The sequence below is a fragment of the Dendrobates tinctorius genome, unplaced genomic scaffold, assembly GCF_039654945.1.
Source record: "Dendrobates tinctorius isolate UK_male_01 unplaced genomic scaffold, ASM3965494v1 ptg000452l, whole genome shotgun sequence".
Classification (NCBI taxonomy): Eukaryota; Metazoa; Chordata; class Amphibia; order Anura; family Dendrobatidae; genus Dendrobates; species Dendrobates tinctorius.
Window position 1 is genome coordinate 651,859 of NW_027362114.1, and position 23,572 is coordinate 675,430.

Sequence of the window (23,572 nt, forward strand, 5' to 3'; positions counted from 1 at the left end):
CGGTCAAGCAGTCCAGTGCCAGAGGCAGCAAAGCAACCCCAAAACATCAGGGAACCTCCGCCATGTTTGACTGTAGGGACCGTGTTTTTTTCTTTGAATGCCTCTTTTGTTCTCCTGTAAACTCTATGTTGATGCCTTTGCCCAAAAAGCTCTACTTTTGTCTCATCTGACCAGAGAACATTCTTCCAAAACGTTTTAGGCTTTTTCAGGTAACTTTTGGCAAACTCAAGCCTGGCTTTTTTGTGTCTCGGGGTAAGAAGTGGGGTCTTCCTTGGTCTCCTACCATACAGTCCCTTTTCATTCAGATGCCGACAGATAGTACGGGTTGACACTGTTGTACCCTCGGACTGCAGGGCAACTTGAACTTGTTTGGATGTTAGTCGAGGTTCTTTATCCAACATCCGCACAATCTTGCGTTGAAATCTCTTGTCAATTTTTCTTTTCCGTCCACATCTAGGGAGGTTAGCCACAGTGCCATGGGCTTTAAACTTCTTGATGACACTGCGCACGGTAGACACAGGAACATTCAGGTCTTTGGAGATGGACTTGTAGCCTTGAGATTGCTCATGCTTTCTCACAATTTGGTTTCTTAAGTCCTCAGACAGTTCTTTGGTCTTCTTTCTTTTCTCCATGCCCAATGTGGTACACACAAGGACACAGGACAGAGGTTGAGTCAACTTTAATCCATGTCAACTGGCTTCAAGTGTGATTTAGTTATTGCCAACACCTGTTAGGTGCCACAGGTAAGTTACAGGTGCTGTTAATTACACAAATTAGAGAAGCATCACATGATTTTTCGAACAGTGCCAATACTTTTGTCCACCCTCTTTTTTATGTTTGGTGTGGAATTATATCCAATTTGGCTTTAGGACAATTCTTTTTGTGTTTTTTCATTTAAGACAAATTAAATGAAGATAATAATAACAAAGAATTTGTGTTTGCAATCATTTTCAGGAAGAAACTGAGTATTATCTGACAGAATTGCAGAGGTGTCAATACTTTTGGCCACAACTGTATGAGGGCCAGTATGTATATCTGGGGGCCAGGCTGGACAAGGGACATAAGGGGATCAAAATGGGGCATATTATAAAATAAAGTGGGCAAGGCTGGAGCATATTATAAAATAAATGGGGCCAGGCTGGGTGAGATTATTAAATAAAGGGGGCCAGGATGAGGGACTAAATTACTGCTTGAAGGCCAGAATGAGGAACACGCTATATTAATTTATGGTGACAAGTGGGAAACATAATTTCTTTAGGGTCCAATTAGGGACATTACTACTGTAATATAATTTACTTTTTAGGAAATACTGTACATTGGGGATCTGCACAACGGAGGCAAGCGCAAGCAAAAGGCAACAGGATTAACCTCCTCTAAAATTTCGTAAGGACCAATGAACTTGGGACCCAACTTAGCAGAAGGAACCTTCAACCTTATATTCTTGGTGGATAACCATACCTTATCCCCCACCTGGAATGCCGGCCCCACCAAGCGTCGTTTATTCGCAAAAAATTTATACTTGCCCTGAGCCTCCCCAATGTTCCTCTGGTCCCTCCAGATCTCCACCTACCGCAGAATGGTCGAATCAGCCCCTGGACACTCCAAATCAAGCTGGGAAAACTCACCAAAATGAGGGTGAAAACCATAATTACAGAAGAACGGGGAAGTACCAGTGACTGATTGACACGATTATTAACCGCAAATTCTGCCATGGGTAAAGAAGAGCACCAATCATCCTGTCGAGATGTGGAAGACACCGTAAAATCTGCTCCAAAGACTGATTGGTCCTTTCAGTCTGACCGTTGGTCTCGGGATGATAGACTGATGTAAAGGTCAAACTGATACCCAGCCTTTTTTCAAAAAGCCCTCCAGAACTTAGACACAAACTGATACAATACACCCCTTCAAACAATTAGGACCCCAATTAGCAATGTCCTGGGATTCCCAGTCAATAATCGGGTTATGTACTCATAACCAGGGAAACCCCAACATCAATCCCGCAGGAAGATGGTCCAGAACAAAACATGTAATACGTACTTGATGACAGGACCCCACCTTGAGGATAATCTCCTCTGAGACAAACTTAATAACATTATTAGCAAGAGGTGTCTAATCAATAGCCACGATATTAATGGGAGTTCCCAACCTGACTGTCCCTAACTTACATTTGGCCACCGTTAGATTCAATCAAGTTCAAAGATGACCCGCAGTCCACAAAAGCCGAAGTGGGAGTACAATAGTTCTGGACATAAAGTTCCACTTCCAGCAGTAACTTAAACAATAAGGAAAAAGGTACCTGAGAGTCTGGGCAACCTCCTCAATAGTTACCCAAACTTAGGCGTTTCCCGGCACATTGGGAAGGGAGGAGGGGCAGTCCATTTTCCAGTGTCCCGAACTACCACAGTAGAAGCAGAGTCTCTCTTTCCATAGTCGTTTCCTCTCCTTTTCCTTGACGGTGGTGGCCCCCACCTCCATGGGCTCGGAATGTAGTGTAACGTTGAGATTACTTGGAAGTAATGGAACTTCCAGCTGCATAACACACCTCTCCCATAGTCTTCGATCTATCCGGATGACCTGAGACATAGCCTCCTCCAAGGAACTAGGTGGTGGATGGAGAGCCAGAGCATCCTTCAGATGATCAGACAGTCCCCTCCGGAACTGGCACCTGAGAGCAGAGTCGTTCCTCGGGGAACTATCGTCTAAACTCCGAGCAATACCACTCGGCTGAGCGCTTTCCCTGAACAAGACCCATGATAGTGTCCTCTGCCAACCTGACATGGTCCAGTTCGTCATAGATAAGTCCTAAGGACTCAAAAAACCTATCCACCGACATCCGATCAGGGGCAGTAGGGGGCAGCAAGAAAGCCCCGGACTGAGGATCCTCCCTGAGCAAGGATATAATTATCCCCACCCGCTGACTCTCATCCCCACAGGATCGAGGTCAAATAATAATTTGTAACTCTCACTGAACGTACGAAACTTATCCTTCTCACCAGAAAAGGTGTCAGGTAGCTTGACTGAGGGTTCGGGAGAGTGCAAGGCGACATCTACAGAATCTCCAGTCCTACCAACAACATGGGGGGGCACCCAGCACAGTCTTTTAGTCTCCATCAACTCTTTCTGCAATTGAGTATGGGACGTGGCCAGGGCCCGGTGTTCTACCAACAATTCCCGCAACATCTGCATCAAACTGGACACCTGATCCGCCAAGTTACGAAGCAGATCCATAACCATGAGAAAATAATGATAAACACCTTTAAATATACTGGTCAGTTATAATGTAATGCTGCTGTAGCGCAGTAGTGCTTAACCTCCACCAGGGGGTGCTGATGAGAGAAGAAAGGTTGCACTCACAGCATAGGACCACATTGCAGCAGCACAGGTGCCACTACGTGGCAAGAGATTGGTCAGACGAGCCGGGTCAATAATGGACAGGGAACACAGTACAAGGAAAGAGCAATACAAGTGGTCAGCTACAAGCCAGAGAAGTCAGAGCCAGTCGGGAGCAGAGATGCCAGAGACGTGAGACAGTAACAGGTCAGAGGACAAGACGGGTCAAATACCAAGAGGTCACAGCACTGGAAGCAGACACTAAGATGAGCGGGGAAGGCATGGGAGCTCAGGAAACGGGCAGAGGACAAATCAGGGTGTAACGGAGTCAGCCGGTCAAGCCAGGGGCAGGAACTATATGTCACGCTCGCGCCTTGGCGCGAGCCGGGGGGTTGTGGCCCCACTGTGCCACAGACGAGACTACCCTGGAAGAGGTGTGACTGCGACAGCTACCTTGGTCTTCACTGGAGCCTCTGATGGTGAGGTCAGGCTTGTGCGGCAGATAGCTGTCGGGTGCCACTCCAGGGTGGTGTCTGGCTGTGGCTGCTGATCCCACTTGGAGACAAGTCACTTGGACAGGTGTGACTGACAGGCAGGCTGAGACACAGGGCAAGAAGGTATGACAGACACAAGACAGGCGGGCACGGCTTGAGACACAGGACAGGCGGGCACGGCTTGAGACACAGGACAGGCGGGCACGGCTTGAGACACAGGACAGGCGGGCACGGCTTGAGACACAGGACAGGCGGGCACGGCTTGAGACACAGGACAGGCGGGCACGGCTTGAGACACAGGACAGGCGGGCACGGCTTGAGACACAGGACAGGCGGGCACGGCTTGAGACACAGGACAGGCGGGCACGGCTTGAGACACAGGACAGGCGGGCACGGCTTGAGACACAGGACAGGCGGGCACGGCTTGAGACACAGGACAGGCGGGCACGGCTTGAGACACAGGACAGGCGGGCACGGCTTGAGACACAGGACAGGCGGGCACCTGTTCACACAGCAGGTGCAGGTATGGATGCAGGCAGGCAGGCGTGGAATATGAAGGAACAGGTTTGGACCTGTTCACACAGGAGGTGCAGGTGAAGGCAGGAGTGGAGAGAGAAGCTGCAGAAAGAGGTTCTGCAGCGGCAGCAGGAGTGGAGCAAAGCTGAATCACAAGGTCTGTGGAGAGAAGCTGCATCAAGAGGTTCCGCAGCGGCAGCAGGAATGGAGCAAAGCAGAAACACAAGGTCTGTGGAGAGAAGCTGCAGCAAGAGGTTCTGCAGCGGCAGCAGGACTGGAGCAAAGCAGAACCACAAGGTCTGTGGAGAGAAGCTGCAGCAAGGGGTTCTGCAGCGGCAGCAGGAATGGAGCAAAGCAGAACCACAAGGTCTGTGGAGAGAAGCTGCAGCAAGAGGTTCTGCAGCGGCAGCAGGAGCCGCGCAGGCAGAGCGGCTAAGGAGCCGCGCAGGCAGAGACAGACCCGGACCAAAGGTTATGGAGATGAATGAGGGAGACCAAAAGTTCAAAAACAAACTCCATTACTTAACAAGAACTTGATGAGAAGTATATACATCACATTACGGTTGTAACACTTTATGAATGCTTCTTCTGCATTATGCATATTCAGGAACTTTCCGGTTTCCTGTGGTGGTACATCATTTTTGTTATAAGTCACAATAGTCCAGCAAACCTGAGCTAAGGACCACACCCTACTCTTTGTATTCCAGGCCTGGAGCGTAGCGGAGACAAATTCCCAATTCCCATTTTTGCTTTCCTTCAGAGCTAATGACCTCTTCCTGCTCTTGGTCTCCGCTATGCCCCCTGCATGGAATCCAGATTCCCACTGCCATTATATCTTTGCTTTACATCAGAACGTACTATCTGATGTCTCCCTCCTGACACACAACACCATATCAATTCAGGAGGACTGCAATCAGATAGACCATAGGTCACTAATCACAAGGAATTAGTTCTCCTGTGTGCCCATGTAGCTCAGTATGAGGGCTCCCACACAGTATGGTGGCCTCCACAAACCCCACACAGTATCACGGCCCTCACAGCACCTCACACAGTATTATGGCCACCACAACCTGCTACAGAAAATAAGGACCCCCAGTCAGTATGGAGGAACTTACAGTCCACCACAACCCCTTACTCAGTATAATGTCCCGTACCAGCCACACATTCAGTATGAGAGTCCCAACAGCTCTTCTCTTAATATTAAGCCTCCACAATTCCTGATTTAAAAACACACACTACTCACCCAACCCCGTTCCCGAGGTGAACTGCTCCAGTCTGTGCGGTGTGAGCACTGAGGCTCCATACTACAGGTGTGATGTAGTGACGCCATTGTGCCTGCAGTGCACGGAGTCTCAGACTCACAGGTGAAGGCTGAATGGTGGAGCAGGAGCTTTGGACTCCCTGATTCACTATTGTATTCAATGGTATCACCGTCATGGGAATGTGGATATCGCTGAAATTGTGATGATGGGAAGGAGAGGGTGACCAATACCACACCCCACGAGCCCTCTCAATGTATGGGCATCATAGCAACCGAGTGGGCTAACTTTATGGGTGATACACTCCTGCCTATCCAACTATTGTATGGTAAATATCTAATAGATCCTGGGTTCATTAGTATCTGCACCAAGAATGAGGCGAAGTGAGTATATGATAATTAGCTGTGAGGTTGTCAGTGGGGTAGATGGTACCATCTTGTGCATGTAGGGGGAAGTACTGTTGGAACATTAGAAAGTGGGGGAGAAGGCAGTACTGTGGGAACAATATACTGTGTGTGAGGGGGATGCCAGTCCTGTGGAAACATTATCCTGTGTATGGCAAGCTGCTAATGTGGGAACATTTTAATTTTACTATGTAGGGGGATGGTGATAATGTGAGAAGATTATACTGTGTGTGGTGGGATGGTGATACTGTGAGATTATACTGTGTGTGGTGGGATGGTGATACTGTGAGAAGATTATACTATGTGTGGTGGGATGGTGATACTGTGAGAAGATTATACTGTGTGTGGTGGGATGGTGATACTGTGGGAAGATTATACTGTGTGTGTGGGATGGTGATACTGTGAGAAGATTATACTGTGTGTGGTGGGATGGTGATACTGTGAGAAGATTATACTGTGTGTGGTGGGATGGTGATACTGTGAGAAGATTATACTGTGTGTGGGGGGATGGTGATACTGTGAGATTATACTGTGTGTGGTGGGATGGTGATACTGTGAGAAGATTATACTGTGTGTGGGGGGAAGGTGATACTGTGAGAAGATTATACTGTGTGTGGGGGGATGGTGATAATGTGGGAAGATTATACTGTGTGTGGTGGGATGGTGATACTGTGAGATTATACTGTGTGTGGGGGATGGTGATACTGTGAGAAGATTATACTGTGTGTGGTGGGATGGTGATACTGTGAGAAGATTATACTGTGTGTGGTGGGATGGTGATACTGTGATATTATACTGTGTGTGGGGGATGGTGATACTGTGAGAAGATTATACTGTGTGTGGTGGGATGGTGATACTGTGAGAAGATTATACTGTGTGTGGTGGGATGGTGATACTGTGATATTATACTGTGTGTGGGGGATGGTGATACTGTGAGAAGATTATACTGTGTGTGGTGGGATGGCGGTACTGTGAGAAGATTATACTGTGTGTGATGGGATGGCGATACTGTGAGAAGATTATACTGTGTGTGGTGGGATGGTGATACTGTGAGAAGATTATACTGTGTTTGGTGGGATGGTAATACTGTGAGAAGATTATAATGTGTGTGGAGGGATGGTGATACTGTGAGAAGATTATACTGTGTGTGGTGGGATGGTGATACTGTGAGAAGATTATACTGTGTGTGGTGGGATGGTGATACTGTGAGAAGATTATACTGTGTGTGGTGGGATGGTGATACTGTGAGAAGATTATACTGTGTGTGGGGGATGGTGATACTGTGAGAAGATTATACTGTGTGTGGTGGGATGGTGGTACTGTGAGAAGATTATACTGTGTGTGGGGGATGGTGATACTATGAGAAGATTATACTGTGTGTGGTGGGATGGTGATACTGTGAGAAGATTATACAGTGTGTGGTGGGATGGTGATACTGTGAGAATATTATAATGTGTGTGGTGGGATGGTGGTACTGTGAGAAGATTATACTGTGTGTGGTGGGATGGTGATACTGTGAGATTATACTGTGTGTGGTGGGATGGTGATACTGTGAGAAGATTATACTGTGTGTGGTGGGATGGTGATACTGTGAGATTATACTGTGTGTGGTGGGATGGTGATACTGTGAGAAGATTATACTGTGTGGGGTGGGATGGTGATACTATGAGAAGATTATACTGTGTGTGGTGGGATGGTGATACTGTGAGAAGATTATACTGTGTGTGGTGGGATGGTGATACTATGAGAAGATTATACTGTGTGTGGGGGATGGTGATACTGTGAGATTATACTGTGTGTGGTGGGATGGTGATACTGTGAGAAGATTATACTGTGTGTGGTGAGATGGTGATACTGTGAGAAGATTATACTGTGTGGTGGGATGGTGATACTGTGAGATTATACTGTGTGTGGTGGGATGGTGATACTGTGAGAAGATTATACTGTGTGTGGTGGGATGGTGATACTGTGAGATTATACTGTGTGTGGTGGGATGGTGATACTATGAGAAGATTATACTGTGTGTGGTGGGATGGTGATACTGTGAGAATATTATACTGTGTGGTGGGATGGTGATACTGTGAGAAGATTATACTGTGTGTGGGGGGATGGTGATACTGTGAGAAGATTATACTGTGTGTGGGGGATGGTGATACTATGAGAAGATTATACTGTGTGTGGTGGGATGGTGATACTGTGAGAAGATTATACAGTGTGGGGGGGGATGGTGATACTGTGAGAAGATTATACTGTGCGTGGTGGGATGGTGGTACTGTGAGAAGATTATACTGTGTGTGGAGGGATGGTGATACTGTGAGATTATACTGTGTGTGGTGGGATGGTGATACTGTGAGAAGATTATACTGTGTGTGGTGGGATGGTGATACTGTGAGAAGATTATACTGTGTGTGGAGGGATGGTGATACTGTGAGATTATACTGTGTGTGGTGGGATGGTGATACTGTGAGAAGATTATACTGTGTGTGGTGGGATGGTGATACTGTGAGAAGATTATACTGTGTGTGGGGGATGGTGATACTGTGAGAAGATTATACTGTGTGTGGTGGGATGGCGGTACTGTGAGAAGATTATACTGTGTGTGGTGGGATGGCGATACTGTGAGAAGATTATACTGTGTGTGGTGGGATGGTTATACTGTGTGTGGTGGGATGCTGATACTGTGAGAAGATTATACTGTGTGTGGTGGGATGGTGATACTGTGAGAAGATTATACTGTGTGTGGTGGGATGGTGATACTGTGAGAAGATTATACTGTGTGTGGTGGGATGGCGATACTGTGAGAAGATTATACTGTGTGTGGTGGGATGGCGATACTGTGAGAAGATTATACTGTGTGTGGTGGGATGGCGATACTGTGAGAAGATTATACTGTGTGTGGTGGGATGGTGATACTGTGAGAAGATTATACTGTGTGTGGTGGGATGGTGATACTGTGAGAAGATTATACTGTGTGTGGAGGGATGGTGATACTGTGAGATTACACTGTGTGTGGTGGGATGGTGATACTGTGAGAAGATTATACTGTGTGTGGTGGGATGGTGATACTGTGAGAAGATTATACTGTGTGTGGTGGGATGGTGATACTGTGAGATTATACTGTGTGTGGAGGGATGGTGATACTGTGAGATTATACTGTGTGTGGTGGGATGGTGATACTGTGAGAAGATTATACTGTGTGTGGTGGGATCGTGATACTGTGAGATTATTCTGTGTGTGGTGGGATGGTGATACTGTGAGAAGATTATACTGTGTGGTGGGATGGTGATACTGTGAGAAGATTATACTGTGTGTGGTGGGATGGTGATACTATGAGAAGATTATACTATGTGTGGTGGGATGGTGATACTATGAGAAAATTATACTGTGTGTGGGGGATGGTGATACTGTGAGATTATACTGTGTGTGGTGGGATGGTGATACTGTGAGAAGATTATACTGTGTGTGGTGGGATGGCGATACTGTGAGAAGATTATACTGTGTGTGGTGGGATGGCGATACTGTGAGAAGATTATACTGTGTGTGGTGGGATGGTGATACTGTGAGAAGATTATACTGTGTGTGGTGGGATGGTGATACTGTGAGAATATTATAATGTGTGTGGTGGGATGGTGATACTGTGAGAAGATTATACTGTGTGTGGTGGGATGGTGATACTGTGAGAAGATTATACTGTGTGGTGGGATGGTGGTACTGTGAGAAGATTATACTGTGTGTGGTGGGATGGTGATACTGTGAGAAGATTATACTGTGTGTGGGGGCATGGTGATACTGTGAGAAGATTATACTGTGTGTGGGGGGATGGTGGTACTGTGAGAAGATTATACTGTGTGTGGTGGGATGTGATACTGTGAGAAGATTATACTGTGTGTGGTGGGATGGTGATACTGTGAGATTATACTGTGTGTGGTGGGATGGTGATACTGTGAGAAGATTATACTGTGTGTGGTGGGATGGTGATACTGTGAGAAGATTATACTGTGTGTGGTGGGATGGTGATACTGCGAGAACATTATACTGTGTGTGGTGGGATGGTGATACTGTGAGAACATTATACTGTGTGTGGTGGGATGGTGATACTGTGAGAAGATTATACTGTGTGGTGGGATGGTGATACTGTGAGAAGATTATACTGTGTGTGGTGGGATGGTGATACTGTGAGAAGATTATACTGTGTGTGGTGGGATGGTGATACTGTGAGAACATTATACTGTGTGTGGTGGGATGGTGATACTGTGAGATTATACTGTGTGTGGTGGGATGGTGATACTGTGAGTAGAATATACTGTGTGTTGTGGGATGGTGGTACTGTGAGAAGATTATACTGTGTGTGGTGGGATGGTGATACTGTGAGAAGATTATACTGTGTGTGGGGGGATGGTGATACTGTGAGAACATTATACTGTGTGTGGGGGGATGGTGATACTGTGAGAAGATTATACTGTGTGGTGGGATGGTGATACTGTGAGAAGATTATACTGTGTGTGGTGGGATGGTGGTACTGTGAGAAGATTATACTGTGTGTGGTGGGATGGTGATACTGTGAGAAGATTATACTGTGTGTGGTGGGATGGTGATACTGTGAGAAGATTATACTGTGTGTGGTGGGATGGTGATACTGTGAGAAGATTATACTGTGTGTGGGGGGATGGTGATACTGTGAGAAGATTATACTGTGTGTGGGGGGATGGTGATACTGTGAGAAGATTATACTGTGTGTGGGGGGATGGTGATACTGTGAGAAGATTATACTGTGTGAGCGGCACCATATATCACATAAGGGGTGTTAGAAATGGCGTCATAAGAACAAATCCTCAGGGCTGTGCGGCATTTGTACATAGACTGCCATCTGCCCTCCAGACGGGACTATGTGGAATCAATGGGAAGAGGGAGAGTTTCAGGAAGGAAGAGTCTAGATGGTGCACCAGGTCAGGTGACCTTGATGACCCAGTTTACTGTTATTATAAAGTCCATAGCCCCAAAGGAAAGGGGTGCGAGGAGGAATCTGAGGTATCGGCCATGGTAAAGTGCCCGAGGCAGCTGGGTGTGGGGCAGAACCCTGCCTGTGGGGCATAATGGGGGCATTACACTGTGTGGGGCCAAGAAAGGGGCCCTGTACTATGAGAACACTCTGTCTCCTCACTGCCTGTCTTCCATAGTGGGGTCGTATGTATCTATTACAGGAAATAGAAACGTGATGATTCTTATAAAGAGTCTCAGCGCAGAAGGGGTTAATGTCCCCCCCGCGCTCAGTAATGGGGGGTAATCATCACATACCTCCACCTGCAGAGCCGCACTCCACATATATGGCTGCTCTGTGCACAGGACCTGTGATGAGGTCACAGGAGGGGAGGAGTCAGGGGTCACATGATCTCCGGAGTGCAGACCTCCATGGAGCCTTCTCCTCAGTCAGTGACATTCCCGCCATTATTCGCCCCTCACTACTGGCACAATTACCCCGCGCCGCCTTTTCTACACAGTGTTATGTGTGGAATGTAACGTGTGATGTCTCTGGAGGGAAATAGACCCCACACATGAGGGAATTATCCCAGTTACCGGCCGTCTACTATATGGCGGCATATGATTGTGCTATCGACTCCACACCAAGAGCTAAAATGCCCAAATCTCGGTTATTTCCTCCCTTCCAGAGTCCGGCTGAGGCCGGGGTCACACTTGGGAGAATCTCGCACGAGTCTCGCTCCTCAATACCCGGCACTGCCGCCGGCCCTCGGACCGCAGCACATAGAAATCCATGGAGCTGAACGCTCCGGTCCCGAGTGCCGGCGGCAGTGCCGGGTATTGAGGAGCGAGCCTCGTGCGAGTTTCTCTTATGTCTGACCCCGGCCTATATGTGATTATATGCTAATGTCAGAATTTATATGTGGGAAGGACGACCCAACCCGGCGCCGTATTTGGCATTGATGCTGCCCGAGGCGCTGTGAGTGGTCGCTCCCCCTATTGGGAAGTCAGACAACAGTCTCCTGCAGCCGTCAGTGTCACACGGACAAATTCTATCCGGAGTTTTCACACCTACAGGACACCATTATAGTCTATGAGGCCACATGGAGGTGATTTCTCACTGTGCGCCTGGGCAAAACTTACAGAGATTTCTCTGTTTTTTTACAGCACAACATATGAAAAGTGCTAATACAGGTCTATGGGTCCAGAAAACCTATCACACGGGTAGTATTAGTATACAGCGTGTGCGCCATCCGTGTGCTGCCTGTGATTAACACTGCGAAGTATAACAGAGGCGCCATCATTTATTTATCCATCTGTGAGAACCACGGACGATAACTGATGGTAAAAACGGGCGCGCGGACCGCACACTGATGACACACGGACTGTGTCACACACAGGGTGTGTGTGATAGAGGGGTGCAAGAGGGTGCAGGGTGTGTGTGATAGACGGGAGCAAGAGGGTGCAGGGGGTTTGATCCCCTCTATCACACACCCCCTGCACCCTCTCGCTCCCCTCTATCACACCCCCCCTGCACCCTCTTGCTCCCCTCTATCACACCCCCCCTGCGCCCTCTTGCTCTCCTCTATCACACCCCACCTGCACCCTCTTGCTCCCCTCTATCACACCCCACCTGCACCCTCTTGCTCCCCTCTATCACACCCTCTTGTTCCCCTCTATCACACACCCCCTGCACCCTCTTGCTCCCCTCTGTCACACACCCCCTGCAACCTCTTGCTCCCCTGTCACACACACCCTGCACCCTCTTGCTCCCCTCTGTCACACACCCCCTGCACCCTCTTGCTCCCCTCTGTCACACACCCCCTGCACCCTCTTGCTCCCCTCTGTCACACACCCCCTGCACCCTCTTGCTCCCCTCTGTCACACACCCCCTGCACCCTCTTGCTCCCCTCTATCACACACCCCCTGCACCCTCTCGCTCCCCTCTATCACACCCCCCGCTCCCCTCTATCACACCCCCCGCTCCTCTCTATCACACACCCCCTGCACCCTCTTGCTCCCCTGTCACACACCCCCTGCACCCTCTTGCTCCCCTCTATCACACACCCTGGCCTCATCTTCCCTGTTCCCGTCATTACCGCGGACCGTACACTGATGACACTGGCACCATCTTACACGTACGTGGTTATACACAGCTGAGTGACAGATGCTGATAAGAGCCGTTCCCATTACAGAGTAGTTACTGTCCCCATACACATTAGACTACGGTCAGCCACACCGGCAGATCTCAGCGCGCTCGGCGACACTCTGACCCTAGACCCCTAGATTAGCACACCGTGTGTTACTGAGAGAAGCCACTGACTGTTCTCCACTTTGTTACATTGTTTCTCTCCAGTTTTGTGTCACTGAAGAGGCGTCACTTCACCCAATACAAAACCCTCGGAAGGTCACGGGTTATTCAAGGTCATCACTGAGAAACAAATGCCATCAATTCACTATTACTGAGAGAAGCAGGATACATGGGACCGGCCTGTGACCCCCGGTAGGAAATCACATGTGTAAGGGCACGGGGTCGCTCTCTGGTATCAGGGAACCGTCACAGCGTGAATACAGACTCTTGTTCTAAGTCTGAGCGCCCCTTTATGGTATTGGCGGGATGTTTGGGCTCGCTGTACAATCTGGAGCCAGACGCCTCCTTGGTCATCACCTGCCTCAGCTAGGTGTATCCAGCCAAAAATGATGGAGGACCGAGCAGAGGCCGACTCTGCCCCATTATAGTCACTGACCCCATCAGCCACATCACTGACCGCTGCTCTGTGGGGTCAGATCTAAGCCCGACAGCCCCCGAATGCACAGAACAGCCTGTCACTCACACACTGCACGAGCAACATGTCCGACCACTGAGCGACAGACAGGATAAGATTGTGTACTGAGGCCACGACTTTACCACCGATGACCGATCCGTATCCTTAGGATGGGTGATCAATGTCTGATCAGTGCAACACCGCCACTCCCATCACTCACCTGTCACTGGAGGCTGGAACGGCACATACCCTACACCCCTCCATCTCCCGCACCCTGCGCCCCTCTGTCTCATACACCCTCGCGCTCCCCTCTATCACACACCCCCTGCACCCTCTTGCTCCCCTCTATCACACACCCCCTGCACCCTCTTGCTCCCCTCTATCACACACCCCCTGCACGCTCTTGCTCCCCTCTATCACACACTCCCTGCATCCTCTTGCTCCCCTCTGTCACACACTACCTGCGCCCTCTTGCTCCCCTCTATCACACACACTACCTGCACCCTCCCGCTCCCCTCTATCACACACCCCCTGCACCCTCTCGCTCCCCTCTATCACACACCCCCTGCGCCCTCTTGCTCCCCTCTATCACACACTCCCTGCACCCTCTTGCTCCCCTCTATCACACACACTCCCTGCACAACTCTTGCTCCCCTCTATCACACACCCCCTGCACCCTCTATCACACACTCCCTGCATCCTCTTGCTCCCCTCTGTCACACACTCCCTGCGCCCTCTTGCTCCCCTCTATCACACACACTACCTGCACCCCTCTGTCACACACTCCCTGCGCCCTCTTGCTCCCCTCTATCACACACACTACCTGCACCCCTCTATCACACACCCCCTGCACCCTCTCGCTCCCCTCTATCACACACACCCTGCACCCTCTCGCTCCCCTCTATCACACACACCCTGCACCCTCTCGCTCCCCTCTATCACACACCCCCTGCACCCTCTCCCTACCCTCTATCACAAACCCCCTGCACCCTCTCGCTACCCTCTATCACACACCACCTGCACCCTCCTGCTCCCCTCTATCACACACATCCCCTGCACCCTCCTGCTCCCCTCTATCACACACATCCCCTGCACCCTCTCGCTCCCCTCTATCACACACCCCCTGCACCCCTCTATCACACACCCCCTGCACCCTCTTGCTCTCCTCTATCACACACCCCCTGCACCCTCTTGCTCCCCTCTATCACACACCCCCTGCACCCCTCTATCACACACCCCCTGCACCCCTCTATCACACACCCCTTGCACCCCTCTATCACACACCCCTTGCACCCTCTCGCTCCCCTCTATCACACACCCCCTGCACCCTCTCGCTCCCCTCTATCACACACCCCCTGCACCCTCTCGCTCCCCTCTATCACACACCCCCTGCACCCTCTCGCTCCCCTCTATCACACACCCCCTGCACCCTCTCGCTCCCCTCTATCACACACCCCCTGCACCCTCTCGCTCCCCTCTATCACACACCCCCTGCACCCTCTCGCTCCCCTCTATCACACACCCCCTGCACCCTCTCGCTCCCCTCTATCACACACCCCCTGCACCCTCTCGCTCCCCTCTATCACACACCCCCTGCACCCTCTCGCTCCCCTCTATCACACACCCCCTGCACCCTCTCGCTCCTCTCTATCACACACCCCCTGCACCCTCTCGCTCCTCTATATCACACCCCCCCTGCACCCTCTTGCTCCCCTCTATCAAACACACCCTGCACCCTCTCGCTCCTCTCTATCACACACCCCCTGCACCCTCTCGCTCCCCTCTATCACACACCCCCTGCACCCCTCTATCACACACCCCCTGCACCCTCTCGCTCCTCTCTATCACACACCCCCGCACCCTCCTGCTCCCCTCTATCACACACCCCCTGCACCCTCCTGCTCCCCTCTATCACACACCCCCTGCACCCTCCTGCTCCCCTCTATCACACACCCCCTGCACCCTCTCGCTCCCCTCTATCACACACCCCCTGCACCCTCTCGCTCCCCTCTATCACACACCCCCTGCACCCCTCTCGCTCCCCTCTATCACACACCCCCTGCACCCCTCTATCACACACCCCCTGCACCCCTCTATCACACATCCCCTGCACCCTCCTGCTCTCCTCTATCACACCCCCCCTGCGCCCTCTTGCTCTCCTCTATCACACCCCACCTGCACCCTCTTGCTCCCCTCTATCACACCCCACCTGCACCCTCTTGCTCCCCTCTATCACACCCTCTTGTTCCCCTCTATCACACACCCCCTGCACCCTCTTGCTCCCCTCTGTCACACACCCCCTGCAACCTCTTGCTCCCCTGTCACACACACCCTGCACCCTCTTGCTCCCCTCTGTCACACACCCCCTGCACCCTCTTGCTCCCCTCTGTCACACACCCCCTGCACCCTCTTGCTCCCCTCTGTCACACACCCCCTGCACCCTCTTGCTCCCCTCTGTCACACACCCCCTGCACCCTCTTGCTCCCCTCTATCACACACCCCCTGCACCCTCTCGCTCCCCTCTATCACACCCCCCGCTCCCCTCTATCACACCCCCCGCTCCTCTCTATCACACACCCCCTGCACCCTCTTGCTCCCCTGTCACACACCCCCTGCACCCTCTTGCTCCCCTCTATCACACACCCTGGCCTCATCTTCCCTGTTCCCGTCATTACCGCGGACCGTACACTGATGACACTGGCACCATCTTACACGTACGTGGTTATACACAGCTGAGTGACAGATGCTGATAAGAGCCGTTCCCATTACAGAGTAGTTACTGTCCCCATACACATTAGACTACGGTCAGCCACACCGGCAGATCTCAGCGCGCTCGGCGACACTCTGACCCTAGACCCCTAGATTAGCACACCGTGTGTTACTGAGAGAAGCCACTGACTGTTCTCCACGTTGTTACATTGTTTCTCTCCAGTTTTGTGTCACTGAAGAGGCGTCACTTCACCCAATACAAAACCCTCGGAAGGTCACGGGTTATTCAAGGTCATCACTGAGAAACAAATGCCATCAATTCACTATTACTGAGAGAAGCAGGATACATGGGACCGGCCTGTGACCCCCGGTAGGAAATCACATGTGTAAGGGCACGGGGTCGCTCTCTGGTATCAGGGAACCGTCACAGCGTGAATACAGACTCTTGTTCTAAGTCTGAGCGCCCCTTTATGGTATTGGCGGGATGTTTGGGCTCGCTGTACAATCTGGAGCCAGACGCCTCCTTGGTCATCACCTGCCTCAGCTAGGTGTATCCAGCCAAAAATGATGGAGGACCGAGCAGAGGCCGACTCTGCCCCATTATAGTCACTGACCCCATCAGCCACATCACTGACCGCTGCTCTGTGGGGTCAGATCTAAGCCCGACAGCCCCCGAATGCACAGAACAGCCTGTCACTCACACACTGCACGAGCAACATGTCCGACCACTGAGCGACAGACAGGATAAGATTGTGTACTGAGGCCACGACTTTACCACCGATGACCGATCCGTATCCTTAGGATGGGTGATCAATGTCTGATCAGTGCAACACCGCCACTCCCATCACTCACCTGTCACTGGAGGCTGGAACGGCACATACCCTACACCCCTCCATCTCCCGCACCCTGCGCCCCTCTGTCTCATACACCCTCGCGCTCCCCTCTATCACACACCCCCTGCACCCTCTTGCTCCCCTCTATCACACACCCCCTGCACCCTCTTGCTCCCCTCTATCACACACCCCCTGCACGCTCTCGCTCCCCTCTGTCACACACTACCTGCGCCCTCTCGCTCCCCTCTATCACACACACTACCTGCGCCCTCCCGCTCCCCTCTATCACACACCCCCTGCGCCCTCTCGCTCCCCTCTATCACACACCCCCTGCGCCCTCTCGCTCCCCTCTATCACACACTCCCTGCGCCCTCTCGCTCCCCTCTATCACACACACTCCCTGCACAACTCTTGCTCCCCTCTATCACACACCCCCTGCACCCTCTCGCTCCCCTCTATCACACACACTCCCTGCACAACTCTCGCTCCCCTCTATCACACACTCCCTGCATCCTCTCGCTCCCCTCTGTCACACACCCCCTGCGCCCTCTCGCTCCCCTCTGTCACACACCCCCTGCGCCCTCTCGCTCCCCTCTGTCACACACCCCCTGCGCCCTCTCGCTCCCCTCTGTCACACACCCCCTGCGCCCTCTCGCTCCCCTCTGTCACACACCCCCTGCGCCCTCTCGCTCCCCTCTGTCACACACCCCCTGCGCCCTCTCGCTCCCCTCTGTCACACACCCCCTGCGCCCTCTCGCTCCCCTCTATCACACACCCCCTGCGCCCTCTCGCTCCCCTCTATCACACACCCCCTGCGCCCTCTCGCTCCCCTCTATCACACACCCCCTGCGCCCTCTCGCTCCCCTCTATCACACACCCCCTGCGCCCTCTCGCTCCCCTCTATCACACACCCCCTGCGCCCTCTCGCTCCCCTCTATCACACACCCCCTGCGCCCTCTCGCTCCCCTCTATCACACACCCCCTGCGCCCTCTCGCTCCCCTCTATCACACACCCCCTGCGCCCTCTCGCTCCCCTCTATCACACACCCCCTGCGCCCTCTCGCTCCCCTCTATCACACACCCCCTGCGCCCTCTCGCTCCCCTCTATCACACACCCCCTGCGCCCTCTCGCTCCCCTCTATCACACACCCCCTGCGCCCTCTCGCTCCCCTCTATCACACACCCCCTGCGCCCTCTCGCTCCCCTCTATCACACACCCCCTGCGCCCTCTCGCTCCCCTCTATCACACACCCCCTGCGCCCTCTCGCTCCCCTCTATCACACACCCCCTGCGCCCTCTCGCTCCCCTCTATCACACACCCCCTGCGCCCTCTCGCTCCCCTCTATCACACACCCCCTGCGCCCTCTCGCTCCCCTCTATCACACACCCCCTGCGCCCTCTCGCTCCCCTCTATCACACACCCCCTGCGCCCTCTCGCTCCCCTCTATCACACACCCCCTGCGCCCTCTCGCTCCCCTCTATCACACACCCCCTGCGCCCTCTCGCTCCCCTCTATCACACACCCCCTGCGCCCTCTCGCTCCCCTCTATCACACACCCCCTGCGCCCTCTCGCTCCCCTCTATCACACACCCCCTGCGCCCTCTCGCTCCCCTCTATCACACACCCCCTGCGCCCTCTCGCTCCCCTCTATCACACACCCCCTGCGCCCTCTCGCTCCCCTCTATCACACACCCCCTGCGCCCTCTCGCTCCCCTCTATCACACACCCCCTGCGCCCTCTCGCTCCCCTCTATCACACACCCCCTGCGCCCTCTCGCTCCCCTCTATCACACACCCCCTGCGCCCTCTCGCTCCCCTCTATCACACACCCCCTGCGCCCTCTCGCTCCCCTCTATCACACACCCCCTGCGCCCTCTCGCTCCCCTCTATCACACACCCCCTGCGCCCTCTCGCTCCCCTCTATCACACACCCCCTGCGCCCTCTCGCTCCCCTCTATCACACACCCCCTGCGCCCTCTCGCTCCCCTCTATCACACACCCCCTGCGCCCTCTCGCTCCCCTCTATCACACACCCCCTGCGCCCTCTCGCTCCCCTCTATCACACACCCCCTGCGCCCTCTCGCTCCCCTCTATCACACACCCCCTGCGCCCTCTCGCTCCCCTCTATCACACACCCCCTGCGCCCTCTCGCTCCCCTCTATCACACACCCCCTGCGCCCTCTCGCTCCCCTCTATCACACACCCCCTGCGCCCTCTCGCTCCCCTCTATCACACACCCCCTGCGCCCTCTCGCTCCCCTCTATCACACACCCCCTGCGCCCTCTCGCTCCCCTCTATCACACACCCCCTGCGCCCTCTCGCTCCCCTCTATCACACACCCCCTGCGCCCTCTCGCTCCCCTCTATCACACACCCCCTGCGCCCTCTCGCTCCCCTCTATCACACACCCCCTGCGCCCTCTCGCTCCCCTCTATCACACACCCCCTGCGCCCTCTCGCTCCCCTCTATCACACACCCCCTGCTCCCCTCTATCACACACCCCCTGCACCCTCTATCACACACCCCCTGCACCCTCTCGCTCCCCTCTATCACACACCCCCTGCACCCTCTCGCTCCCCTCTATCACACACCCCCTGCACCCTCTCGCTCCCCTCTATCACACACCCCCTGCACCCTCTCGCTCCCCTCTATCACACACCCCCTGCGCCCTCTCGCTCCCCTCTATCACACACCCCCTGCGCCCTCTCGCTCCCCTCTATCACACACCCCCTGCGCCCTCTCGCTCCCCTCTATCACACACCCCCTGCGCCCTCTCGCTCCCCTCTATCACACACCCCCTGCACCCTCTCGCTCCCCTCTATCACACACCCCCTGCGCCCTCTTGCTCCCCTCTATCACACACCCCCTGCTCCCCTCTATCACACACCCCCTGCTCCCCTCTATCACACACCCCCTGCTCCCCTCTATCACACACCCCCTGCACCCTCTTGCTCCCCTCTATCACACCTCCTGTCCTCCCCATGTTCCCTGTTCCCGCCATTACCTCTCACAAGTTTCCCATATCTTTCAGCTTTCCACGATGCAAACTCTCTGGCTCCTCCCCCATTGCGCCACATGGTCGTGACGTCACCGCAGGTCCTGTACCATCCAGTCAGATGTCATGTCTTCCGGTTAGGCGGGGATGTGGCAGACCCTGAGGCCCCTGATCATGTGACCCCTGACTCCTCCCCTCCTGTGACCTCATCACAGGTCCTGTGTGCACAGAGCAGTCATATATGTGGCGGACACTCCTGGACCTTCTGCTTTCTGGGTCGGTTCCTCCTGTGAGTCCTATTAACCCTTTCGCTCCCTGTCTTCTCCTTTCTGACAGGACAATCTCTGAATTCGGACAGTGTGACAGGAATTTCAGCAATGTGGAAGGAGAAAATGACAATTTTCCTGTTTTCCTCACAGAAATGTGACTTTCCCCCAATGTATCATTGTCCTAAAGGTGACAGGAGTGCTGAGGCCGCACAGTGCGCTGTGTCTCCTGAGTGCCGATACCCCACAGGCTCGGGAGGGAAGGGGCGCCATTGTGGGGGGATAGACGGCGGACACCGTGTGACGTGTGAAGAGCGCTGACACCAGAACAGCAGAGACCCCACAAGTGGCCCCATGTTACCCCCTCCACCTCTGGGGGCTCATCTAGGGGGCAGGGAGGATTATTAACCCTCAGGGGTCACAGAATTGTGTAACATTGAGCGGAGGAATGAAATGTTCCCACTAAAATGTCGCTCCGTCCCCGAGTCTGTAATTATCACACGGGAGAAGAGGAGAAAACAGAAACCACTTGTTCCACAATTTCCCCTGAGCGCCGATACCCCATAAGGGGCCGGACACTCCTCAGGAGGGAAGGAGCGCCGTCTGACAGGGCAGAGTCTGCTCTTATGGTGTTAGGGGCCAAGTCACATTATCAGAGCCCCCAATAAGAGGCGCCATGTTACACCCGCCACCTCTCAATTACTCATCTGTCTCCCAGAATTTTATACCATTGGGCGATGAGGAAAAAATAATTACATTTTACCACAAAAAATAGTTTTCTCCCCAGAGTTTACCTTTATACAAGGGGAAATAGGTAAAAATGGCCCCAAAATGTGTCCGACAATTCCCGATGACTGTGGCTGTCCAGCGCTTCATGCCCACCCGGCGAGTCTTGGGAGGGAAGACGCTATTGGATTCCTGGAGAACACATTTTCTCAGGATACAGTAGGGAGAATAAGTCTTTGATGTTCTTCCGATTTTCCAGGTTTCCCCCTACAGAGAATGGAGAGGTCGGTAATTGTTATTGTAGGAAGACTTCACCTGTGAGAGACAGAATCTAACAATAAATAACAGAAGATCACATCCTATGATTTCTAAGGAATTAATGGGAATTTTATTGCATGAAATAAGTATTTGACACAATAGAAAAACAGGATTTTTGCCCCCCCCATACAGATCTTCTCCAGATATTTCAGTTTTCGGGTCCGTCACTTGGTAACATTGAGTTTCCGCTCCTCCAAAGATTTTCTGCTGGGTTCAGGTCTGGAGACCGGCTAGGCCACTCCAGGACCCTGACATTCTTTAGTAGCCGCTCCTTAGTTTCCCTGTCTGTGTGTTCCGGGTCATTGTTCTGCTCGCAGACCAAGCCTCCACCCATCTTCAATGCTGTTACTGAGAGAAGGAGGTTGTTGGCCAAAATCTCCCGATACATGACCCCATCCATCCTTTCTTCAATACGTTGCAGTTGTCCTGTCCCCTTTACAGAAAAGCACCCCCAAAGTATGATGTTTCCCCCACTAGGCTTCACGGTTGGGACTGTGTTCTTGGGGTTGTACTCATCCTTCTTGTTCCTCCTCACATATGTAAGGAGTTGATACCCAAAAATTCTCTTTTGGTCTCATCTGACCACTTGACCTTCTCCCATGCCTCCTCTGGATCATCCAGATGGTCATTGGCGACCTTCAAATTGGCCTGGACATGTGCTGGCGTGAGCAGGGGAACCTTGTGTGCCTTGCAGGATTTTAATCCATGACAGCGTCCTGTATTACTAACTGTAATGTTTGAGACTGTGGTCCCAGCTCTCTTCTAGTCACTGACCAGGTCCTCGTCCCATGTAGTTCTGGCCTGATTCCTGACCTTTCTCAGAATCACCCTTACTCTACGAGGCGAGATCTTGCATGGAGCCCCAGACTGCGGAAGATCAGTCATCTTGTATTTCTTCAATGTTTCTAATAATTGCACCAACAGTTGCCTTCTCACCTAGCTGCTTGCCTATTGTCCTGTAGCTCATCCCAGCCTTGTGCAGGTCTACAATTTTTTCCCTGGTGTCCTTGGACAGCTCTTTGGTCTTGGCCATTGTAGAGAGGTTGGGAGTGTGATTGAGTGTGTGGACAGGTGTCTAGTATACAGGTAATGAGATTAAATAGGTGCAATTAATACAGGTAATGAGTGCAGAGGAGGCTTCATAAAGAAAAACTAACAGGTCTGTGAGAGCCAGAATTCTTGCTAATTGGCAGGTGATCAAATACTACTTTCCTGCAATAAAATGTAATTTAATTATTTAGAAAACATACAATGTGATTTTCTGTTTTTTATTTTTACATTTTGTCTCACAGTTGAAGTGTACCTGCAATAAAAATTACAGACCTCTTCATTCTTTGTAGGTGGGAAAACTTGCAAAATTGCCAGCATAACAGATACTTATTTCCCCCACTGTAGTTTGTGGACTCCATATACAGTATGTGGGCCGTGCTATATACTATGTGGGCCGTGCTATATACTATGTGGGCCGTGCTATATACTATGTGGGCCATGCTATATACTATGTAGGCTGTGCTATATACTATATGGGCTGTGCTATATGCTATGTGGGTTGTGTTATATGCTATGTGGGCCGTGCGATATACTATGTGGACTGTGCTATATACTATGTGGGCCGTGCGATATACTATGTGGACTGTGCTATATACTATGTGGCTGTGCTATATACTATGTGACTGTGCTATATACTATGTGGGCTGTGCTGTATACTATGTGGACTGTGTTATATACTACGTGGGCTGTGCTATATACTATGTGGGCCGTGTTATATACTACGTGGGCTGTGCTATATACTATGTGGGCTGTGCTATATACTATGTGGGCTGTGCTATATACTATGTGGGCTGTGCTATATACTATGTGGACTGTGTTATATACTACGTGGGCTGTGTTATATACTATGTGGGCTGTGCTATATACTACGTGGGCTGTGTTATATACTATGTGGGCTGTGCTATATACTATGTGGGCTGTGTTATATACT

General features: G+C 52.1%; 2 protein-coding genes across 2 annotated transcripts in view; one reads left to right on the top strand and one right to left on the bottom strand.

Moving 5' to 3' along the window:
- Positions 1 to 20,487, bottom strand: part of LOC141077448 (oocyte zinc finger protein XlCOF7.1-like) — a 57,986-nt gene extending 37,499 nt beyond the window's left edge. The window contains exon 1 of the mRNA XM_073564395.1: positions 20,291 to 20,487. The gene's annotated coding sequence lies outside the window, so the exon portion shown is untranslated. The remainder of the gene's footprint in view (positions 1 to 20,290) is intronic.
- Positions 1 to 23,572, top strand: part of LOC141077449 (uncharacterized) — a gene marked incomplete at its 3' end in the record, with an annotated part of 66,398 nt that overhangs the window by 12,040 nt on the left and 30,786 nt on the right. The gene's annotated exons all lie outside the window — the stretch shown is intronic.